This window comes from Opisthocomus hoazin, chromosome 10 (genome assembly GCF_030867145.1).
Source record: "Opisthocomus hoazin isolate bOpiHoa1 chromosome 10, bOpiHoa1.hap1, whole genome shotgun sequence".
In the NCBI taxonomy this organism is placed as follows: Eukaryota; Metazoa; Chordata; class Aves; order Opisthocomiformes; family Opisthocomidae; genus Opisthocomus; species Opisthocomus hoazin.
The window spans coordinates 19,134,645-19,159,552 of record NC_134423.1 but is presented as its reverse complement, the minus strand read 5'-3'; the positions used below and the strand labels follow the sequence as shown (position 1 = coordinate 19,159,552).

The 24,908-nt window shown below is 48.8% G+C and overlaps 1 protein-coding gene across 3 annotated transcripts in view; it reads left to right on the top strand.

Moving 5' to 3' along the window:
• Nucleotides 1-899: 899 nt before the first annotated feature.
• Nucleotides 900-24,908, top strand: part of MAPK6 (mitogen-activated protein kinase 6) — a 36,959-nt gene continuing 12,950 nt past the window's right edge. The window contains exon 1 of one of the 3 annotated variants that reach the window (XM_009940228.2): nt 900-1,091. The gene's annotated coding sequence lies outside the window, so the exon portion shown is untranslated. Of the gene's footprint in view, nt 1,092-16,194; nt 16,346-16,903; nt 16,967-24,908 lie in introns of those variants that run through there. The other 2 variants (XM_075431531.1, XM_075431532.1) reach the window with 2 other exon arrangements.

Below are 24,908 nucleotides of genomic sequence, written 5' to 3'. Positions count from 1 at the left end.
AAAAACCCAACGCTCAAAAACTAGCATGTGAGAGGTATGTTTGCATCGAATTGTTGGATAAAGTTGTGTAACCCTATATGCAACCAAGTGTGGTCAGGCTGCCTCTCCTGCCAGGGATGCCACCCACATCTGTCTGGGTTATGCCTGCATCAGCTGTTTGCTCCAGCCCTCCACCTTGCGCAGAGCCTGCTGTTGCTGGGTGTTGCTGCTCTGCCTCCTGAAGCTCCCCAGGCTCCCCAGGGCTGAGGCTCTGCTCCTTGCAACACCCCCTCCCCAGGCAGCCCCTCCTGCCCCTCCCCAGGTGCTGCAGGTCCCCGGACCCTGCCCATGCCAGAGACCCCGATGGGCCAAGGTGGTGGAACAAGCCTGGAGGTAAGTAAGCCCTGATTAAAGAAGTGGTTTTTATCAACATGTCTGTAGATAAATAGCAAAGTACCGCAGCGATTCAGCAATTCCCTGCAAGGAACTGCCAGGTGAGGCTCCTGCAGGCAGCTCTTTGCGGGAAGTGTAGAAACTTGCTGGAAATATACTGAAATCCAAGAAACACCATGTACAGACCTAGAGCACTGGTTGCCAGATCAATTTATTCATTAGGTAATGGTTTCTTCTGAGAGTAGGAACAGAATTTAATTTTCAGGAGTAAAACCAGGATAATTTCTAGACTTCTTTGGGGACCAGTTTGCCCACTTTTATTCATGAGGTAATGAAAACAAGCCTTCCCACTCTACAGCTCCTAATGCTCTTTCTGTATTGGTGGCCTATTTTTCTGCTCAAGGACAGGGAGGGACTGTTGAGTCACACACAATCTTGTGCCCTCCTCCTCCTCTCATTTAAATATTAATATGATGAATTATTACTAGAGTAACAGCTGTGCACTACTCATATCACAGCAATATAACCTTCACCTCCTCGTCCGAGCAACAGCTATTCCTGACTTGCATTTTCTGGTCGACCTTCTCGCTTCTTCTGGATGACTTTTTAAAAATTACTTTGTTCGTTCTGGTGTGGTAACATTAGGATAATTGTTTGTTCTGTTCTTTCTGCTTAAATATTAATGATACTGAGGAAGTCAAAAGATAGCTTCAGTAATGGTAAGTTAAATGTCTGTGTGTATTCTCCTATGAGATCTGTTTGTTTAGAGAGAAAGAAATATAAAGGATTAAGATCAGTCTTTCTAACTAACACTGAAAAACATCTCTCTGAGAATTATCAAAATAATATATTGTCTTTTGTATAAATAAAATCGTTGTATATTAGTCAGCTAGTGTCTCTAGATAATTCAGAGGAATACCTAACATTGTACCTAGAAGTACTAATGCATTGCATTCTCTGTAGATAAAATATTATAAGAGAGACTGCGAATAAAATCATGAGACAATTCTGTACAGACTGCTGAAAGGAAATATTTGGCATCAAACAAAGAAAAATGAAGGAAAGGTAAAACACCATAAGTTAGCTCAATTTGGTTGGAAATATCGAGGTAAAGCATTCCCAGGCAGATGTGGAAATGTTACTAGATGTTAAGTTTTGTGGGTAAAGGTCCTCCTCTGCTGAGCACCTTTTGCATGGTTCTTGTGTGTTTGTATGTGTGTGTGTGTGTGGTTTACAAAGCCCACACTGCTTTTCTCCTTGAAAATGTCACTCCTTGGAGTAGTTTCGTGCTGCAAAAGGGGTGGCTGGGTTTGTTCGTTTCTGGACCACTGTTGTGGAGAACTTAATACCAGCAGGAGTGTGTAGAAATCAGGTTTACTGGATTTGCTCAGCTGCTCTTATTTAGCATTATATGAAACTTTTTAACTCACTGCTCTTGTTACGTAGGGGGGAAAAAAATCTGAAATGATTTTACAAAGATTTTTAAATGAAATGTCCATATTTTGATTTGAAATTTTTCATTTTAAAATTTTGTTTTAGTAAAGCAGTTTTCTTAAAGTCAAACCAAATGCTTTCCATTTGAATAAAATACTGGTTTATTGCTTTGTTGGGGTTTTTTTAACAGCTCATAAATGTAATGGGGAACCTAAAAAATTAAACCCGTTTTATAAACGACGCCCTTCTTTTCCCACTCCTGAAGAAATCAGTAGAAACTTTTCCCAGTCAACCCTACCAGTGACAAGAGAACGGGAGGTGGGAGGCTTCTACTGCCTGGGAACTCTTCCCATTGAAAATCAGTGTCGAACCCCTGACTGGCTGGGGGTTGGGGAGGAGTGAAAAGAGAGTACGGCAAAATGTGTTTCTAAGCCAATGACTGCTGTGATGTAATGCTAAAAGCAGTGCTGATACTTCTTGAGTAATTTTTCCACTTTGCTTTTTTCTGAACAAGTACTTGGTGGAAACAAGGAGCCCAAGCCTGACTGTTTGCAATTCCCAGTGCAGCCAACAAGAGTAAACTCATGGATTGAGTCATGCTCAGTACCACCTATATACACATGTATATGCTGAGGTTTTTTTCCCGCTGGTGTTCTGTTCCTCCTAAAGTTTGTGGGAGCTGGAATTTTTTTTTCTCTCAATTTACCATTCATATCAGGGATTTTTTAATCCTTGTGCAGGTTACTGTATTGCAAATTATTTGGCAAAAATACCACTTTTATAAAAAGCCTTTATACCTTGATAAACTTGCAGCATATCCCTTAGATAAAATCTCATTGCAAACAGTCCCTTCAGATGATTATCTGCAGAGATTGCGAATGAACCTTGAAGCAATCTCATAACAACTGTCCTCATGGACGGAAGAGAAACCTGCTGTCAGAATTACAAATAATTTATGTAACCCAATTTAAAGCTCTAACAAAATGTTCCCTTGTTAAGAGGATTGCTATACTTAACATGTGAGATGAAAATACTTTCTGAAGGTCAGGAATGCACAGAAGATAGACTAGATCTCTCAAAAAGACAACAAATAGGTCTTTACCAGCAGTTTTTCCTCTGTCAGACATTCAGCTCAGCACTCATAGAAGCTTACATAAGCACAGCTTTATTCCTGCAAATGCTGTGTTTGCTCTGCAGAGGGAGAGGAGCCTCAAAGCTTCAGCTCTGCACATGGAAAAATATAACTGAAGGCAGACTGGGGACACAGGCTATTTTTTGCCGGCACCGGCAGCGTAAATAAAAGTTTGTTCTCAGGAACACAAGGGTGGGTTCAGGGATGTGCCTCCTCGATGCGGCCTGCCGCAGCGGCCAGCATCGTGCTGAGGGATGCCGGGCAGCCCATGTACCTGTCGCGGTGAGGCAGCCACCCCACAGCCCTGGTGCCCGCGGCCAGCGTGGGGAGAGCCCGGCCGAGCTCCCGCAGCTGCCGCGTGGGAGCCCATGGGCTTGCTGATGTGCTGCAGCATTAGCCTGTGCGAGCAGGAACGGCGAGGCTGAACTGCCCCTTTTGGAGGTCGTCTGCTGGTGGCTGTAGCTTGGTAAAGGTCTTGGGAACCGACCTGCCTGCCGCTGAATGGCGGAGGGGTGGGACAGGCTCTGCTGAGGCTGGAGATGCGGGCTCCAAGTGCCTCTAACCCAGGCAAGGCAGCGGGGCACCGAGTCGTGCGCTCTTGGTGTTCAGTGACCTGGCTGCTTTATGCTCAGTCAGGAGTTAATGCTGTCTTCCTAAAACTGCCCAACAGAGCCACAAAACCTGAATTTGACATGTTGGAAAACAGCTTTGTGAGATCTAGCTTTTCATAATAGGGTCTGGGGGGTGAGGCAGGTCTTGAAATGCTTTTCACATAGGATACGGTGCAAATAAAAAGAGGTTACAGCCTCTGTAACCATCAGAAAGTCAGGCTAATGTTGCAGTTGTCCCCAGCCCCTGCACACAGTTACAGCTGGTTTCTGTCCATCCCTCCAGCCAGCCAAAAACTGAGATTATGGAGAAGCTGATGACGATGATTGTTTAAACACTTATCTCTTCACCTCCTCCACTGTTGCATTCCCCTAATTCTCAGGGTCCCTCCCTGTCACCCTGGGTCTTCTGCCCACCCTCTGCCCACCCTGATGCTGTCTGCCCCAAAGCCCCGTAATGGCAGCAGCCACGAGGGGGTATGGGGTCTGTGCCCAGGACGCACGAGAAGCAGCAGGATTTGGGTGGTAGGAGAGGCTGCGTGACTGCACGTTGGAGCAAAATTATAGGAAGAAACCTTGTTCTGGTGAGTGGGATACTTTTTTACAGGAAACAACCTCTTGCTTTCTGCTGCTGAGAGCCTTTTCCCAAAACACCTTTGTGAAGGGGAAGAGGAGCTTGAACACGGCCCTCTGCATCCCAACAGCGAGCACCCAGTGCCTCTGTGGGGCTTCCCTGTGCTCCCCCAGAAATCTCACACTGACCCACGGGGAGGACACTGATGGGGCCATATCTTTCTCAGAAACTCTCTGATCCACTTTTTTTCCTTCCTAATGTGCTCCTGTGTAGGAAGATCCTATTACCACCACCTTCCTGACAGCTAGCGACTTTCCAGCCCCAAGGATATTGGGAAAAGGCTGCTTGGAGAGGTGACGCAGCCCATGTTAGCTTTCTGAGTAGCTTCTCCTGGGGGGAGGAGAAGGTGTGGATGTGCCTGTTCCTTTGCCCAGTCAGAGGAACGGTGATGGAGAGAGGCTGTGCACGGGGGGAGCAGTGGCATAGCCAAGCAGAACGTGGCACTTGCAGCCTCTTGGTGGCTCGAGCAAGTCTGGGGAGCTCTCATGTTGGGATTGCCTTGGTCTCAGTGCTTGCCTTGGTTTCAGTAGACCACGGCTTTGCTGATGGCTAATTGTTTGGATGGAAACATTTTTGTGCCAGGTATATTTCCAAATCTGAACTTTGCTGGAATGTTTAGCTCAAATATTTTGTCATTTTACAAGAACTGGGTTGGAGGAGAGCATTGACTTTGCCCTACTTAAAAACAAGCAAACAAAAAAAAAGTTTTTAAAAGGCCCCTGCCTGTTCCAGAAGAGGAGGGTACTCTTGGAATCCAGAATCAAAGAAAGAAGTGCATTTTATCTTTGTGGAAAATCTCTTGATGTGTATGACCTCAGGTTTTCCAGGCTGGATAGATGTGGTAGCAGATAAATTCCCACGCTGTCTTCAGTGCTGGGTGTGCTCCAGCCCAGTCGATTCCTGAACAGAAATTTTCCTGTGACTCTATCCACAGGCTGCTGCAGGCTGTGTTGGGTCTGGGCACCTTAATTAAATTTAAGTGGACTGTTCTTCCCATGCACCACTTTTAGTGGCTCCTGTTGGCTCCAGTTAAGAAGCTGGAGGTAGCTACCTGACTCACGTGAGGAAGAAAAAAGGACTTAATAGGTCGGAAAATTTTAAGGAGTAAGTTGGGAGAAAATGCTTGCAAAAGTGAAATTTGAATTGGAAAAGAGAAAAGAAAATAGAAACTGGGAAATGGGAGGAGACTTGGAGAAACTGGATGAACAGCTGAGAGGGACTGAAGAGGCTGGGGTGGAGGATGTGCAAACACAGCTCCTTGGGGTGTAGAAGCACAGCTACTCAGGGTCTGCTGGTGCCGGGGAAAATCAGCACTGCCTGGACAAAGCCTAGAATAACTTGCAAAAACTGGGAATTCAGAGCTTCGGGGACCTGCACTTGGTACAAGAAGTACCAATCACTTTGAAATGTTGAACAGTAGAATAAAGCACCAATCCCTTGCAAAATTCAACGCTAGCAATCTTAAATTGTGCATCTGCTATTAAGGCTACCGTGACCTTGATCTTTGCGACTCAGATCAGGAAAATGTAAATGATAATATCCTGACATTCTTGCAGATTGTAGAAATTAATTTAATGGGTATTTGCAGAGCGCCTAAACCTTGATGGTTCTGTCTTCAGACCAGGGCAATATGTGATGAATAAGACATAGGGCAGTAGACTGATACTAGTTTTTCATGGTATCCAATTGCTGGTAATCAGGTGAGCACTATTTGTCTTGTGCAATGAATGAAGCAGAGCACTGAGCACTTGTGAGGAGGAAAAGGAGTATCTGTTCATGCAGTAAAGCTGCATCAGAGCAGACAGAGCTTGTTCTGATTACCGTGATTGTCATGTCACATGGAGTTCCCTTCAAAGGTCAGAGACATTTACTAGCTGACATTAAGGCCCATATTCCCATGTTCTTCTGCTATCTGAAATATTAGAGCAATCAGGAAGATGAATCTTCTTGTTCCTCTGTGTGAAAAGGTTCAAAAGTTTATATTACTACCCTGCTGTTTCACTTGATTTCAGCAGTTACCGCAGGTCCTTGGTTGAAATTTTCCTACCTGAAACAGCCTGTTCAAGCCTTGCCACTGATTTACCATCGCCTAGCAATGATTACATTTGTATTGTTTACTAACAAATATCATTGGACCTAGGATGATAAACACAGGGTAAGGGGTAGTACTTTGATCACAAATTGTACATGTAGTCCTTGAATCATTTTTACTATGAGCAAATGAATTGCCTGAATTATTTAAACAGTGATATTATCACAAACCATAATAACCTCACTTTACTCTGTACTTCTAGGAAGTATTTAGTCCACGCAGCTGTGGAAATACCAGCTTGGGTAGTCTGTCAGGAAAAAATAAACAGCTGAGATCTCGAAACCTTTGCTGGGTTGAGAGGAAAACCACCACCTCAGTTTTGATGAATACTGTGCTGTCTTGTGAAGTCTTTGTGAAGCGTCTCTGACAGACAGGCTTGAGAATGTGAAGTCTTCTTTGGAGCTGCCCTTGGAGCAGGATGGTTTGGGCACTGGTGATGACAGTCCAGCCCTGGCAGGATGGTTCAGCTCTGAAAACAAGGGCTGAGACTCGTGTCCATCCTTGATTTCTGGGATGGACGTTTTCCAAGACAGTCTGTACTAGAGAAGCTGTCTGTCCTGGAAAAGTTAACAACAAGGAGAAGCTGAGAGGTTTGTGAGCTGCAGTCTTTCCCCTCTGGGCCACCATTTCAAGCGACAGACTACCAGGAAGAGTTTGCCCACTGTTGTCTGAAGCCTGACTCTTCATTGCTTTGGGTGGCCAAGTGAAATCTCCCACAGCACAGCCTGACCTTGTCACAATTAGTCTCCCGCTACTGAACACAGGTGAATGCATTTGTGCATCTAGCTTGTGTGCTAATGGATGCAAGGGAAGAGAAGCTCTTTCAGCCGGTTTGTAGCACTGTGAGCCACTGGGGACATCAGGTTACAGATAGCAAGCACGTGGCAGCTCTTGCTGTCGTCCAGGGCAATGGTGTAGTGGGTCGGGGAGCACACATGAACACTATGATCGTGTTGGAGGCTGCTGAATTGCAGCAATCATGAGAACTGAGTATTGCAATTAGAGCTGGTCCAAAGGTTGAAGCTCATCTTCTTTGAATCATCTTGATTGCTTTTGTTTTGGGAGTGTCCAGATTAAACGACAAGAAGAAATGTGAGATAATGGTTATCAACTTTTTGTGTTTACTAAAATAGGTTTATCAGGAATTGACTTTCTTTTAACTGAGGCTTAAATGGTTCTCCAGTGTTTCATAAAACACTAAGAATGAGGGAGGAATACCTTTCCCGTCACAAAAATATAGCTTTAGATGTGTGTGGTATCTCTTAAGTTTTCATTTAACAGTTTTTGACTGAATGTGATTGAAAACTGTTTAGAGATATTCTGCAGATACGGGAATGCTGACACACTAAAAAGCAAAAGGTTTCTCTACCTCTTTATCTTTCTTAATTGCAGCTCACTTGCAAAGTAAATCTTGCTCTTCAGATCGCGAAAGCACCTCTAGGCGTAACTATATGGTGAAATGTTTACCTATATGAGATAACTTTCTGGGTTTAGGACTGCTTCTCAGCACTGGGGTATCCTGTGGAGGTGTTTTTGAGAAGCAGTCTGCATGAGCCCTGCACAGCCCAAGTGTGTCCATCTGGAGGAGACTATCCAGTGGTGTGCTATGGAGGCATGTGAGACACGTTTCCTCATAGGTCAAGAAGCAAAAAAGGTAAACAAAATGTCTTTCCAAATGCAGAGAAGAAGGAAGTCTGAGTTTACAATTTTAGGGAGTTTTATGATTGTGGTCATTAAGGACAGTTGGATCTCATGCACATGAGCTCTCATTGAGCTCTGCAAAAGCTGACAGCCTTGTCCACCTTCTCTTGTACCCTTCTCTCCTGCACACACGCAGTGTGTGAACACCCACTAACAAGTGGATTTGCTTTTACATCCTGCAATGTATACACGGACAGATGTATTCGATTTCTGTTCGCATGGCCTTTAACTGAGAAAGTTTGGGATGGCCCAGTTTCAGCACTGTCGTACCTCTAATAGAGGTAATAAATCTTATGTTTCCAAAATAACAAAGATTCAGTCAGATTTAATGTCTTTAATGGAAAAAAAAAAATCAAGTTCTTCTTTACACTTGGGTAAACTCTACCCATGACTTTAGATCATGGATAAAATTAGTTACTCAGTACAAAAGCTCAAAAAATGTGTCCTGTACTATTTACTCCTTTCACAAGTGGTTCTGTCTGTCATGGGAACAGATAGCTTACAAATGATGGGTAGAAAACATTCCCTCCTGAAAGCAGGATGTCTCTGAGCCGTGGTCAGGAGAGGGATCAAATACGCAATTCTCTGTAAAATCTCAGCAGAAGTCTGAGGGTAGCTGCCCCGATTCTGGGTCTGTGGGAGGAAGTGCCGTGCGTGGCTGTGACGATGTCCTTGTGCAGTGGAGGGGTGTGCTTACACGCTTGTGCACTGCTAGTGCCCAGTCCAGAAAGGAGAGCGGTCCGTGGCTGCTTCGAGGCCAGCTCTTCTTGCCCCGCACAATGCTTAACTGCAACATGGGAACATAGAGCATTTACATGCATCTCTCTCTGGACTGAACGACTCAAAAAGCACATCTGCTGGGGAGGCACGCTATCTGTTTCTCACTAATACTTGTAGCCTTCCATGTATAGCACGCTGTTCAGTCATCAGCGGTGTGAAAGTGTGGTAAGGAGTGGGCTGAGAGATGCTTGCTGCTGTTGGGAAGAGGAGCCAACGTGGTAGTGGGGGAGAAGGCTGGAGTTACTGCGTTGAAGTTAAATCTGTTGAGAGTTTTACCGTGGACTTAAGAATGCTCAGAGTTTGCCTCTATTCCAAATAAAGCATTTGTTTGGGGTTAAATTACTGTGCTTTATCTTCAGGGAAGCTGATAGAAACAAAATGAGACAGTGAGTTGATGCTCCACTCTGTATTACTATTGCAAAGAGGAACAGATAGTTCTTGGGATCAGATGAATAGACACAGATTAACCTCTAAGTAGCTATTATTGGAGCCCATTTAAAGCAGTTTGAGTTGGAAGAGACTTCGCTGAAGCTGATGGGAAATGTCAGGGTAAGAAGATGATCCCAGTGTTTGGCACCAGTCGTAGCCTGGAGAATCTCCAATGTGTGTGTTGGCATTTATAGCATGTTAGGAAGGGAAAGCTCCTCCTGAAGAGTAAAAGACAAAGTGAGTTTAGACAGTTCTGGTCAGTTTTTCCTCTTCAGAGGAAAATCTAATTTTCCTGGTTTTCATTGTAGTGCAGTTGCAATCAAATAGACTTTTTGAGCTGTAGTAAGATAGAGATCTTGTGTTTCATAAGACTGATACCCTCTGTAGTAAGTGATGCTTCTGCGCATTCTTTTTCCCTCTGTAGTAGTTACTGGTGCAAGTCCCTTTTCGCTTCAGACAGTTGCCCTCTGTGGAGTGGCCTGAGATATTGCATCATTTCCTGTCATCTGTCCAAAGCTATTTATAAAATGTCTGCTGATTCTGGCACACAGGCAAAACCCAGCTTTCATGAGAAAACAAATAGTTTGGAAACGTGTTCTTTCCCAGCAAGCGTCTCAACACTGTTGAGAAAACCTGAAACCTCCTCGAACATCTTAGTGGAAGCTAAGATATAATGGGGCTGGGGAATATGGGGAATTAAATAGTCCCGTATATTTGTAGTGGCAACCTTTAGAAATAGATGGTGCAACATGTACTGAGAAAAAGTTACGCTGTGTTAAGGGAGAGGAGGTGGTTCCAAAATTGATTTGTTAGCAAAATAAAAACTTTGGGTTTTGGTGTCTGAAGATATGACAAAAGTGACTCAAGGTAGCTTTTGTGATGCTGAATATTTGCCATATAATCTGATGGTAGATGTTTTATAAAAAGTTTCTACTTTTCTAATATTTCTTAAGTTTTCCATCTCTCTAGCTTCAGGAGACTGCCTGGGGTAGGGGTCTGCCAGGGACAGTAGGAGGCATTAAGAGCAGCAGTGTGCTTCCCAGTCAATCTGCTCTTTATGACCAGTGCTGTTTTGGGAATCCTGAAAAAGCCTGTTGGCCACAGACGAAACGCACCCTGAGCAACAGCACTCACATCGGCTTCCCACCAGCCTCCCTTGACCCTGCTGGCACCGTGCTTCTTGCCTCCTGATCTTTAGCCACCCAGCGTGCTGCTCGCTTGTGGAACAGCCACGTCCACGAGCTTTGGGTGAGCTGGAGACTACTGTGTGCAGGGAAAAGTGAATGGAGGATGGCCTCTGCCTGAGCAGTCACACAGATACGATTTCTGAATGTGTCTCACAACCCAGCTGGTTTCGCCCTGTTTTCATGAACCACCATGGGTACCACAGTGCCGCAGGTGGCCCCAGCAGCACTGGAGTCCACTCATGCAGCCCTCCACAGGCTGCAAATCTCAGCAGCAGCAGAGGTCCAGGACTCTTCCACTATGACCAATTAGTATTGCTCTTCCACCCCCAAAGTTTCTCGTGGCAGCAACAGATCATCTTCTTGATGGTTGACAAAGATTCACTTCTGGCTGGGCACCAGTTTGTATGTGGTTTATTGCAAAATAATATTTGAAAGTGTTTGAAATGCCTCAACTCACTGCACCTCTCTTCTCCCCTTGTAAGATCGTAGGTAACATTTGTTGCTATTTGATATGTAAAATGTGTGTAGCCTTAGGCTGCTAAAGCAGCGTATCAGCTGATGCCCGTGTATTTGTATTGAGCTTTGCCCCCTGCAAATGTATTTCAAGAGGATTCTGGTGTTGGTGAAAATGTTAGCGAATGTTAGTCTGCTTTTTTTTTTCTCTGTAAATGGCAAGCACTGCAGCACCAGCTGTATTTACAATTGCACAGCAGAGGCTTTATCTCTGTAACACAACAGCAATCAAAACGCTGCATGTAGGAAGGTTTACTGTTCTATAGGAATGAACAAGAACAATCCTACATAGCAATATGTATAGTTTTGCAATTAAATGCGATAGTTCTACCAAAACGTTAATTGTTTTACATTAATCCATCATCAGGCCTTTATAACTTCTGCTCAAGAGCTGACGTATTTTCCAGCAGGGATCCAAAACCAAATGCACTTTTTGCTGAGAGCACCCCGCCCTGCTTCCAAGGCATCTCTCCACATTGGAGTACTCCAGGTATTACAGCTATTTAAACAATATCTGTACAGTAATGTGCTGCCTTACAACTCTAGCAGCACCGCAGCAGTAACTAGCACAGAGATGCCTTAGACAATTGCTCTGCTGCCACTTCAGTGGGCAGACGTCTTCTCCTAACTGCTTCACTTGAGGTTTCAGAGGTGGGGTTGGGAGCAGTGCCTTCCTGCAGGTCTGAACGGGGGGAACTGTCGCACACAGAATTCTCTTGTACCTGAAGTAGTGGGAAAAAAACATTTGGTGCTTCTGTTTCCACTTCATCCTACGCTTTGCCTTGTCACAACAGCCCTGTTCCTCTTTCTGTAGAATGTTTTTCAGCTGTAGATTTATCTACTGACTGGATCACAGCCTGGCTCCAGCACACTTCCCGTTTCCCGCGCTGGGAAGTTAGAAGCAGCTCAGGTCACTTGGAGCAGCTGAGTGTGAAAATGGTGGTACTGGTCATCCTTTAAAAGGTGATTAAACCTAACACACACTGCCTTAATTGCCTACCTTGGTAAATTTCTCTACATGTTTGCTGTTTTGTGCATGAAGTACGATAGCTACCTCTGTGCAAGGTTAACTAATGAGGAACTAATGAAAGGCTGAGAAATCTGGAAGAGTTCCAGCTCTACAAGTGAATTTCATACACAGAGGGCTGATGTGTTCAGTGATGACCCAGCTACAAGGCAATTTTTCTAAGCTTTCCTCTTCTCCCAGTGTTGCTGTGGCTTTGACAACTCCTGCCTTAGGCAGCTGCTCTGTCCCTGTGCTAAGTGTTGGTTAAGACACAGAGAAAGCAGGCACTAGAATTGCCTGACTCAATAGAAATGTGTGATATTAAGCAGGGAGCCCGCATGCAGCTAGCTGTACCGACGTGTCCTAGATTGCTGAAGATCTACCAAGGGGGAAGAATGACTTGTTTTAAGTGTTTAATGACTTTTTTTCCTGCAGATTCACAGAATCTCCAAAGTATGTCACAGAATCCATTTATTTCTAACCTCAAAGTTGAACATTTTCTGTGACTTTCTTTTTCCACCTTCATTTGCCCTTTGTACTTTGCTGCCTTAGGTTTGAATTGGACTCTGTTAATGGTCTGTTCTTTTCCAGTCTTTCTGTTGTTTCACACAGGGATGATGATCTTAGGATTTGCTGTTTTCCTCTCTTCTAAGTCCCCTAATATTCTCATAGCTTCTTTCCTGATCAGAATGTAGACAGTACAAAGCTTGCTCTAGCAAAGTCAGTTCCACCAAGTGAGTGCAAGTGAGGTGACAGTATGCTGTCTGTGCCAAGGTAGCTTTGGCTACCGCCAAGTAGACTTTAACTAAGAAAGAATTTTGATTTAAAAATTTGTTAAAAGTTTTTAAGATGGCAACTTCTGTGTGGTTACCTGCTAATAATGCTGGCATGAAGTACGCTTTAAGATATATTGGGAAAACTTTAAAGTCTCCAAACCCAGAGAGCATTCGTTAGGAAAATGTGTTTGTGTTAAAAAGAACAAATAAAAACCCCAATGTTCAGTATGGAAAGGTGTAGTACGACCTTTTCCAGGAAATGGAGGTGCCCAAGAAGTGCAGCTACCTGAGCTGTTGCGTTGTCAGTGAAACTCAAATTTATCTGGACTATTTGTGCTGAGCGTCAGCACTATGAAACTGTAAGTTGGAAGAGCAAGTGATTTGTAAAGGCTTTGCTTAACACCTGCAGAGAACTAGGCTAATTGGAGAAGGCAGCAGTTAAAGGAGACACAAATAAACTATTAAAAACTCTTGGGAGCTGTTCCAGGAAAACCAAATCCTACATCAGGGCCCAGGTCGCCCTGCAGAACACAGGTAAGCAGGAACAGGCCAAGGAGGCAGCAGAAACGGAGTGTTTCTTGAACCGCTTACCATCCCCTTCTAATAAGGTGGATTTTCCCTCTAAACTCATCCCTATCCCCATGCAAAATGAAACCTAGACTTTGGTAAGAAGCATGGTCAGTCCTTAAAAATGTATCCTAGGACACATTTCCCTTCCCCCGGGAGGGCATGTAAGCCGAGCAGGAGCAGTCCAGCGAGCGCCGGGCTACTGTCTGCTGTCGCAGTCTTCCCTGGTGTGTCTTACCAAATTCGGCTGCCCAGGGGACTGATCCTGCTGGACAGGCCAAGAACCAGGTGTCACCTTGGATACCTTGATCTTCACGGGGACTGGAGGCTGCTTAATGTGAGGTACACACTTAAGCTGAGCCTCTTCTGAAAACACCTGGAATCATTAGAGAGAGCTGCATAATTCCAGAAAACAAAGATTTCCCACAGAAAAGCCCAGCGAAACAGTGAAACTGAGACAAAAGCCCGAAGCTGCCAAGTCACCTTGGGCAACCTTATCAAACCGTCTCTAAATCCTTGTTCCCTTGCCAATCATAATGGGTGTGGACACTTAAAAATACTTCATTCCCTTTTACGCCACAAGTAACGATTCACATATAGGACTGAAATATTACATTGGAATTTACTGTTTGATCTTTTTGAACTTGGATATAATAAATGAATCATTGCTTCAGTTCTAATTATTTTTTAATTGCTGGTCTTTATGACTTTTGAAGTCCAGTTCTTTTCTTACTCTGCATTTTACTGACAGTTAATATCTGCGAATGTTTCAGAATGGGTTGGTATCATGTAGCATGTCATCTACATACTATGGAATTGCATTCTTGTGGGGAATGGGGAAACAATTTGACACAGTAATTTATAGCCTAATCAATAGGATATTAAAAATCGGAGAGCAGATTAGCAATTTGCTGGATTAGATAGTTATAAATTGCCATGTGACACACAATTGTATTCTGAGCAACTCTCTCTCACATGTGTTGTAATTCTATAAATAGTGAGGCTGAGGACAAGTGACGTTCCTGCACCATGCTCTTCCTCATCGCATGGTTTTCCTCTAGATTCTCCAGATCCTACCACAGACTATGCTCTTAGAAGGGCAGAAAAGAATTTGGCGAGAGAAAAAAAAGAAAGGAGCTCTTGATTTGTTGACTAGAACCCAGAACAAAGGTGGTACTTCTGCACTACGTGAGATTTACGAGTGAGCGTGTGCTACCCAGGCGAGGAAGCTTGCCACTTACTGCAAGCCTCCTCCGTATTTGCTAAACTGCTTTTCAAACAGTCTGGGCTGCTGCAGAGCAAACTGCTTGGATGTGCAACTTCTCCACCTGACTGAAATGGTAATGTGGGTATTGGCAACCAGTGGAGTGGACACAGTATGATGATGGGCTCTCCATGTGCTGTGGCAAGGCTGTAATATAAAATTTTTCTTACTGCAGTAGCCTAGGATCAGCTTGCTCTGTTGCCTTTTATAATGAAAATACTTTGTATGGGTGGAGGATGCTTTAATTAACTAAATAGCTCTGGATTTAGACATATAACCACTGCTGCTCTTGCTTTTTTTGCGTCCCAAATCTCTTCCTTTAATGCAAGTAAATACTCCTCTGTGGCTTGGCTCTGGTTGCCGTCCTAACATCACCTCTTCCAAATATGCACTTCTGCAGTTTTTTTTATAGACTGTATTTAAATACCGGCCTTCTGGAGCAGCCAGCGCTGTAATCTTCCAGCTCTGTTTTGCTGGGTGGGCAGCAGAACTGCAACTTTGTTTCTGACTTTTCTCCACTGTTGGCAGCATTGTTAGCTGCCCACAAATTAGCAAATAGTGTAATGTAAAGTGTCAGTTTAGTTACTGATTTCTGCATGTGCGCTATTAGTGCAGCGCTGTATTATCAAATGCTCTGGTCACCCCTCCTCTAGTGGAGGCAAGGTCCGAGATAGCAAAGCATCTGGCTGAATTGAAACAGTTAATGCTTGGCTTCGTAATTGAAAGGGTTTTAGAAATCATTTAAATAACTTTAGAGAAGCTGGGTAGCAAGCTCCCTGGATGTTGACATATGACTTGTTTATTGAAAAAAATAAAGTTACATGATTTAAAAGTGCGAGCGTCAGTTGGATGCTGCTGTCCAGATGGCAGCAGAGCGAGCCGTAGAGCCCTGTGCGAGTAACTCCCACCCTAGTACTAGCTATAAACAACCTCTGTTTAACCAGTAAAAATGAGTATTACTTGTTTTGTCTTCTCCTGAGTCATCCAGCACTGAAAAGGCCTACGGGGGACCTAGGGAAACTGCACCCTGTCTTGAGAGTTGTACCGACGCCGTGCTGGTGGGCGCGCCAGGCCCTGCTGGCAGCTGCAGGCCTGGTGTGTGCACGCCTCTCTCTCCCCAGTCAGACTGCCGTGTAGAAGTTTCATGGGGAAAAAAAAATGGTTTAATTAGTTTGCTTTATTTTGTTGTATTAATTGTGATTTTCAGGGAAAAGTAGACATTTCCTTGCCTCTGCCTACGTCCACCAAGGGACGCCTTTCTGCTGTCTGCAGCGGGGACAGCGATGGCAGGCAGTTTGTAGATGCTTGTGGGGAGAAGACTCAGGTCCTCCGTGACAGTCAGGCTGCAGAAGACCTGAGCCAAAACGTCCCCTCCGGAGGGGGAAAGCCTGCCCCCGCCGCTCCCGCCCGCCGGGACCTTCGAAGCCAGGACGGCTGAGCCGGGCCCCCACGCCCGCTTCCGCGCCTGCCGCTGCTCAGACCCCGGACCGCCGCCGGAGCGGGGCCTCATACCCCCCGACCGTTGCGGGGCCTGTGAAGCGGGCACGGAGCCACAGCCCGGCGCTCCCCCCCCCCTCCCAGCCCGCGGGGCTGCCTGCGCCGTGCTGCGCTCAGCGGCGCCGCCGGGCAGAGCCAGCCCGAGGCCCCGCTCACCTCCGCGCCCCGCCCCGCGGAGGCGGAGCCTCCGCCGGCGGCCCCGCCCATCCCTGCCCTCCGCGCCGGGTTACATGGCGGCGGCTGCGGCTGAGGCGACTGCGGCGAGGCGGAAGGGCGCCGGGCGGGAGCCGGTGGCGGGGCCGCGGGGCCCGGCCGTGTGAGCAGCGCAGCCCCCGATGAGCCTGGGAAGGCCCGTGAGTGCGGCGGGGCGGCCGCGGCGCGGCGGCCGCGGCGCGGCGGGAGGGGGGAGAGGGGGGCTGCGGCCGCCGTACGCGCGGGCCCGGCCGCGCCGCACAAAGGCGCTTTGTTCCCTTCCGCCGGACGGCGGCGGCGCCCCCAGCCCGGCTCGCGCCGCCCCGCTGCGCTCCGCCGGGGCCCGGCCCGGCTCCTCCGCACTGCGGCGGCCCCGGGGCTGAGGGGCGCGAGCGGGGGCGGCCGCGAGGGGGGCGCTCCCAACGGCTGCGGCCCGGGGGGCGTCTCCGCTCCCGCCGGAGCGGGGGCCGGGGGCAGCGCCCTGAAGGGCGTTTGGAGGTAGGGCCCCTCCGCGCGGCGGCGGCACTGGGGGCGGCCGGGCGCCGGGATGGCCGCCCCCCCCTCCTCCTCGCGGGGGTGGGCCCGCTCCGTCTGAGCGTCGGCGGCGTCTGAAGGGGCTGCTCGTCCCGGCGGGGCGGGAGGAAGGGCGTCCTGCGGCGGGCCCGGCCGGCCGGCGCGGGGGGGAGCCCGGCCGCTCCTCGGGCGGCGGAAGTTCTGCGGCTGGGTCGGGGGCCGGCGGGGCCTGGGCCGCCTGCGGCGGGACGAGCGGCTCGGTACTGCCGGTAAGGAGCGTGGCCAGCCGGCCAGGCAGCCCGGGGGAGAGGCGGCCGGCGCTCGGGGAGCGGGGCAGCTCTGCGCGGCTCGTGCGGCGGGAGGGGAGAGCGGCTCGTCGTGGGGCCGGTGCGAATGCGGGTGAAAGCACTGCTGCCAGCAGGATTTTTTTTATATATATGCGTATAAAAACAACAAGACGGTAGCACGGTGTGTTTGTAAACCAGTTACTGCGGAAAGCGGTGGGTTAGACTCGGCGTAGGTGGTGTTGTGGTGACCCGGTTCGGCCCGCGTGTGCCGTGAAGCCGGCGTGGACTCTCGCTGCAGGCCCGGCCCCGCTGGCGCGGCCGTTCTCCGTACCCCGCGCCGGGCCCGCGGGGGGCTGCGGTCCGCCGGCGGCGGGCCTGCGCCGGGCTCTGCGAAGGGAGGGCCGGGCCGCGTTTGTTTGTGGTACGGGAAAGCGCAGTGGGCTGTTGCGTGCCGTTACAGGTCCCTCGGAAGAGCTGTAAACTTGTAGTAACGTTTGCCGGCTGCCAGCGCAGAGTTCCCTCAGCAGTGTGGGGAGCAAGTGGGAGGCTTCAGAAGAGCGGCCGTTGGGTGAGCTGGACGATGACTCACTCCGCCGGCTGACTGCAACGTGGCTGCTCTAAAAAAAAGACTTCTGTGCCCCGTATTTTTGTAGTCAAAGGGATAGCGCTTAGCAGGTTGTATAATGTGTCTTTAGTCATTCTTGGTCTTTCTCTTGTGACTAACGATTTGATCATTCTGTGGTCTGCACAATCAAGTTAACTGGTATCTTTCCGTCTTATTTGTATTTCTGAAAAAGTAAACGTCTGGTGCTTGCCTGTGTTTCAGTGCACATCCTGCTTGCTGAGCACTGTGGTGAATCCAGGTGCAGAGGCTGGGCACGGCGTGAAGGGGCCCCTCGCATAGTGCGGGGGGCTGTCTGCCGGCGCTGGGAGTAGTGTCAAAGGCGACAGCCCTGCTGCGGGTCGCTTCTGTTGCCCTCTCCCGAGAACTGGTCTGTTCTAAAAGCACACTTGTAAACCGCTTAGGGAACTAGTATCTTTGTGTTTCCCTCTTTAAACTTGTGGCAGGGAGGAATAAAAGTACCACTTAAACAAAACGGTAGTCTTGGAAAGGTGACAGCCTAAAAGAAAACATCAGTGCCTGCGTGAATAGCCTGTTTGGCACAATTGGGGTGGTAAACCTCCCTTTTTTGGTACTGTAGTCTGTCGTGTGTTTCAGGTGGTTAGAGCGTGGTACACAGCTGAAGAGGACTTTGTCGTTTTTGCTATTTTAGTTTGTATTTTCAAGATGGACAGTTGGACTGTTGGTTATGACTTTCATTGCAAATGAAATTGTATAAACTTAATACATATTGATGTCACTTTTTGTAAGTATTAGTGTTTTTAGAAACCCACCTCATTATTTTCCAAAGTTAAAAACAACTATAAAATGCCAAGAAGAAAATTCGTTACTTTGAGCTCATTTTTGGCTTGCAAAAAGCCTTGCTTTCTTCTAGCCAATTACCCTGTAAGTAATTATTATCTTAGTCAGAATGAAAGTTAGTTTGGGGTTAACTTTTTATTTTCCATCAATCATATCTGCTCCTGGTCCACAATAGTATTTGTCTTAAATGTCTGTTTGCTGTTAACTGGTGGATGGGGAAGCTCGCTGAGCTGCTCCCGGCCCCTGGCCCAGCAGAGCTCTAGGGGCTGCAGCCCGGTGGAGGGGCCAGCTCACGGGCGATGCCGCCGAGGGGCTGCAGCATCTGAGCCGAGAGGCCCAGTGGGAACAGTGAGAGAAGTACATCGTAGGTGTGAAAGAGGAGATATGTGTAGTTAATACGTGGGGTTAGTTTAGAAGCCTTTTTTTTTCTTCTGTATACACCAGGGTATATGAATGTTCTGGGTTTGGCCAGGACAGGGTTAATTTTCACCGGACTCCAGGAAGGGGCACAGCCGGGGGGTGGGGGCTGACCCCACCTGGGCAAACAGAGCCCGGTATTCCATGCCGTGTGACATCACGCTGGGTTCCGGGAGGGGGGGGGGGGGGGGGGGGGGGGGGCGGCGCGGTGGGGACTCGCTCACGGCTGGGGAGTGTGCGGCGCTGGTCCTGGTCGGGAGAGAGGGTCTGTTGTGTGAGTTTGTGTCCTGTTTTCTCCTTATTTGTATCGTTGTTGTTCCTGTTCCCTCTGTTTGCTGTTCTGTTAAACTGCCCTTATCCCAACCCACCGGTTTCTGCCTCTTTCCATTCTCCTCCGCACGCCGGCGGGGGGAGGGGCGGCCGCGTGGCGCTTTTGTTGCTGGCGGCAGCCGAAACCAAAACATTAATTTGGCGCCCAGGCGTGGGGCGGGGATAACAGCAGGGCTGAGCAGCGGGTGTTAAAACAGCTTTCTTAGATTTTGTTAAATTTTGTTATAGGCATTTTTCTGTGTTAGTTAACTAGTTGCCGGTAAAAAATGTTTCTGTGTTTCATCAGGTGGTTGTGGTTTTTGAATCCGTACTTGTTGTACTTGTTCCCTGTGGTGCTATTCATCATCACGGGGAAAAGGATCAGGATTATGATTTTACTGTACTGTACGATATCAACTTATGACATGATAACATCACTGTGCATGAAATTAGGCTTGTATTTGCATGCGGCACTGCGGTCATTTCCGTACCTCGGATCCTATGTCTTAGAACTTGTGAATAATCAAACCCAGTCTGTGGGGAAAACCGAAGGTGATATCTTCCCCCAGTCTTTCGCCCCCCCCTCTTTCTCTCAGGCTGGTCCTAACGGCTTTCAAGTACCCATGGGATGCTCAGGGCAGCACTCTACTTTTGTTATGCCTCCTGAATGGGTTTTGGGTCTTGTTTAGGGTTAAGCAAGTAGTTAAGAACACTGTGCAGAGACCTGCCCCGGGGCTGGATAGCTGTGAGTGGCTGGGTGTGTGGGACAGCATGGGCAAGTACCTAGGGCAGTGGGCACCCCCGGTGTGTTTTAAACTCACTCCTGAGGAAGTACAGGATCTGGACAAACTAGTAAAGTATCTGCAAAAAGTGTGCTGCCACCCTGGGAACTCCAGAGAGACACAGATCACTGCAATATGCTGGGGTCTGGCCCACGCCTACCGAGCCCTGTTCAATACTGTTCAGTGCCTTAAAGGGGAAAGGGGGGGAAATGAAGTGGCAGCCGCTGTGACTGGCGCTGAGCCCCCAGCCGGCCCTGCAGCCCCTCCAGCCCAGCAGGCAGTCACAACCCCCCCCAACTGGCACTGTCGCTGCCACAGCTGCAGGGTCTGCCTCGGTTTCCCCAGCAGGCACGGCAGCTGCTCCAGCTCCACCTGCAGGCATCGTGGCTGAGCCCAATGACCAACCTGTGCCAGTAGCAGCCGCCCCTGTAAAACTAAAGAAAGACGCAAAGAGAGCAGATCGCTGTGGGAGGGATGACGATGAGCCAGGGTCATCACGGGAGATAGAGACAGAGATCATCACCGGGTCCCTGTCCCTGGGCGAGCTGCGAGACATGCGGAAAGATTTCAGCTGCCACCCAGGTGAGCACATTGCCACCTGGCTGCTGCGGTGCTGGGATAATGGGGCCAGCAGCTTGGAGTTAGAGGGCAAGGAAGCCAAGCAGCTGGGATCCCTGGCCAGGGATGGGGGCATTGACAAGGCCATTGGGAAAAAGGAACAAGTCCTCAGTCTCTGGAGGAGACTTCTGTCAGGCGTGAGGGAGAGGTACCCCTTCAGTGACGATTTTGTATGCTATCCTGGCAAGTGGACCAATATGGAAAGGGGTATTCAGTACTTGAGGGAATTAGCTGTGCGGGAGCCGGTTTACTGTGACACAGACGATGAGCAGGTACCCACAGATCCAGATGAACTCCAGTGCTCACAATCCATGTGGAGGAAGTTCGTGCGGAGCGCACCATCCTCATATGCCAACTCACTGGCAATAGTAGACTGGAAAGGTAAGGAGACACCAACAGTGGATGAGGTGGCTGTCAGACTCCGGCAATATGAGGAAAGTCTCTCTTCCTGCCTTGTCTCAGCCGTGGAGAAACTGATCAAGCGACTAGAGAAGAATATGTCCTACTCCTCACCTGTACGGGCCACTGTCTCAGCTATCAGGGGCAAGCATTTCTCTGCTCAGGAGAGGGAATACAGAGGCTATACACCCCGGGGCACCCTGTGGTTCTGCCTGCGTGACCACGGAGAGGACATGAGGAAGTGGGATGGAAAACCCACCTCAAGTCTAGAGGCACCAGTGCGTGAGTTGCGAGGTAAAGCAGTCACAAAAGGGGATTCTATTAGGAAAAATGCCGCTCCAGTTTCCAGAAGCCAGCTCTCCAGACCAGGTAGACAGTTTAACCTTGATTCCGATCCTCTGGAGGGGACCTCCAAGTCATTTTTACAGCAGGTGAGCAGCAAATTCTCTGACCAGGATTAGAGGGGCCCTGCCTCCAGCCAGGTGGAGGAAAGGGACAACCGTGTTTATTGGACGGTGTGGATTCGGTGGCCTGGCACGTCAGATCCACAAGAGTATAAAGCTCTAGTGGACACTGGTGCACAGTGTACTTTAATGCCATCAGATTTCTAAGGGTCAGAGTCCATTTGCATTTCGGGAGTGACAGGGGGGGTCCCAAGAGCTGAGTGTACTGGAGGCTGAAGTGAGCTGCACTGGGCAGGAGTGGCAGAAGCACCCCATTGTAACAGGCCCCGAGGCTCCGTGCATCCTTGGTATAGACTATCTTAGGAGAGGGTATTTCAAAGACCCAAGGGGGTATCGGTGGGCTTTTGGCATAGCTGCTGTGGAGACGGAGGAAATTAAACAGCTGTCCATTTTGCCTGGTCTCTCGGAGGATCCTTCCGTTGTGGGGTTGCTGAGGGTTGAAGAACAACAGGTGCCAATCGCGACCACAACGGTGCACCGGCGACAGTATCGTACTAACCGAGACTCCCTTGTCCCCATTCATCAGCTGATCCGCCAACTGGAGAGTCAAGGAGTGATCAGCAAAACTCGCTCACCCTTTAATAGTCCCATATGGCCAGTGAGAAAATCTACTGGAGAGTGGAGACTGACAACAGACTACCGTGGCCTGAATGAAGTCACACCACCGCTGAGTGCTGCCATGCCAGACATGCTAGAACTTCAATATCAGCTGGAGTCAAAGGCAGCCAAGTGGCACGCTACAATTGACATCGCTAATGCATTCTTCTCCATCCCTTTGGCAGCAGAGTGCAGGCCACAATTTGCTTTCACCTGGAGGGGCATCCAGTACACCTGGAATCGACTGCCCCAGGGGTGGAAACACAGTCCCATCATTTGCCACGGACTAATCCAAACTGCACTGGAAAAGGGTGAAGCTCTGGAACATCTGCAGTACATTGACGACATCATTGTATGGGGTGACACAGCGGAGGAAGTTTTTGAGAAAGGGGAGAAAACAGTTCAGATCCTTCTGAAAGCTGGTTTCGCCATTAAGCGAAGTAAAGTCAAGGGACCTGCGCAAGAGATCCAGTTTTTGGGAATAAAATGGCAGGATGGGCGCTGTCAAATCCCAATGGATGTCCTCAACAAAATACAGCTATGTCTCCACCAACCAGCAAAAAGGAAGCACAGGCCTTCATGGGTGTTGTGGGTTTTTGGAGGATGCACATCCCAAATTACAGCCAGATTGTAAGTCCTCTGTACCACGTGACCCGGAAGAAGAATGATTTTGAATGGGGCCCTGAGCAATGACAGGAATTTGAACAGATTAAACGGGAGATAGTTCATGCCGTAGCCCTTGGTCCAGTCCGGTCAGGGCAAGATGTTAAAAACGTGCTCTACACCGCAGCCGGGGAGAATGGCCCAACCTGGAGTCTGTGGCAGAAAGCACCAGGGGAGACTCGAGGTCGACCCCTGGGGTTTTGGAGCCGGGGATATAAAGGATCCGAGGCCCGCTATACTCCCACTGAAAAAGAGATTCTGGCAGCATATGAAGGCGTTCGAGCTGCTTCAGAAGTGGTCGGCACTGAAGCACAGCTCCTCCTAGCACCACGATTGCCAGTCCTGGGCTGGATGTTCAAAGAGAGGGTCCCCTCTACGCATCATGCCACCGATGCTACGTGGGGTAAGTGGGTCGCTCTGATCACCCAGCGCGCCCGAATGGGAAACCCCAGTCGCCCAGGAATTCTGGAGGTAATCATGGACTGGCCAGAAGGCAAAGATTTTGGGGCATCGCCAGAGGAGGAGGTGACACGTGCTGAAGAGGCCCCACTGTATAACCAGCTGCCAGAAGAAACAGTATGCCCTGTTCACAGATGGGTCCTGTCGCATTGTGGGGAAGCAGCAGAGGTGGAAGGCTGCTGTATGGAGCCCTACACGACAAGTCGCGGAAACTGCCGAGGGAGAAGGTGAGTCCAGCCAGTTTGCAGAGATGAAAGCCATCCAGCTGGCTTTAGACATTGCCAGTCGAGAGAAGTGGCCAGTGCTCTATCTTTACACCGACTCTTGGATGGTGGCCAATGCCTTGTGGGGGTGGCTGCAGCAATGGAAGAACAACTGGCAGCCCAGAGGCAAACCTATCTGGGCTGCCCCATTGTGGCAAGATATTGCTGCCCGGCTAGAGCAGTTGGTTGTAAAAGTCCGTTACGTGGACACCCATGTCCCTAAGAGTCGGGCCACTGAAGAACATCAAAACAACCACCAGGTAGATCAGGCTGCTAAGATTGAAGTGGCTCAGGTGGATCTGGACTGGCAGCATAAGGGTGAACTGTTTATAGCTCGGTGGGCCCATGACACCTCAGGCCACCAAGGAAGAGACGCGACATACCAATGGGCTCGTGACCGAGGGGTGGACTTGACCATGGACACCATCGCACAGGTTATCCATGAATGGGAGACATGCGCTGCAATCAAGCAAGCCAAGCGGGTAAAGCCTCAGTGGTATGGAGGACGATGGCTAAAATATAAATATGGGGAGGCTTGGCAGATTGACTACATCACACTGCCACAAACCCGCCAAGGCAAGCGCTATGTGCTCACAATGGTGGAGGCCACCACCGGATGGCTGGAAACCTACCCTGTGCCCCATGCCACTGCCCGGAATACCATCCTGGGCCTGGAAAAACAAGTCCTGTGGCGACATGGCACTCCCGAAAGAATTGAGTCGGACAACGGGACTCATTTTCGTAACAGCCTTATAGACACCTGGGCCAAAGAACACGGTATTGAGTGGGTGTATCACATCCCCTACCATGCACCAGCCTCTGGAAAGATCGAGCGGTACAATGGGCTGCTAAAAACCACTTTGAGAGCAAGGGCGGGTGGGACTTTCAAAAACTGGGATGCTCATTTAGCAAAGGCCACCTGGTTGGTTAACACCAGAGGGTCCGCCAACTGGGCTGGTCCTGCCCAGTCAAAACCTCAGCGCCCCGTAGAAGGGGATAAAGTCCCTGTAGTGCACATGCGGAACATGTTAGGGAAGACGGTTTGGGTTGGTCCTGCCTCGGGCAAAGGCAAGCCCGTCCGCGGGATTGTTTTTGCTCAAGGACCTGGGTGTACCTGGTGGGTAATGCGGAAGGATGGGGAAGTCCGATGTGTACCTCATGGGGATTTGATTTTGGGCGAGAATAGTCCATAAATACATTGTATAAAGTTAATTGTTAAATAACCCTGTCACTGTCTGTTATCACTGTTATAAATGTTATATTTTGTACCAGTAGTATCGTAATAAGAATCGTACAGATTAAAGAAGGATGGACTTTTTTCATGAAGACCTAGCAGAGCACAGCGATGATGGAACTGGACCTGGTTTTCAACAACTGGCATCCAGCAACTTCATCAAGATCAACATCTCCTGCAGACTGTGGGCACGGGCCGCACCAGATACATCAGCCGTGAGCTCCGGATGCAGCAAGTGACCGCCCATCACCACACATCACCTCTCCTGCCACGGAAGACCATAACGACAGATGGAG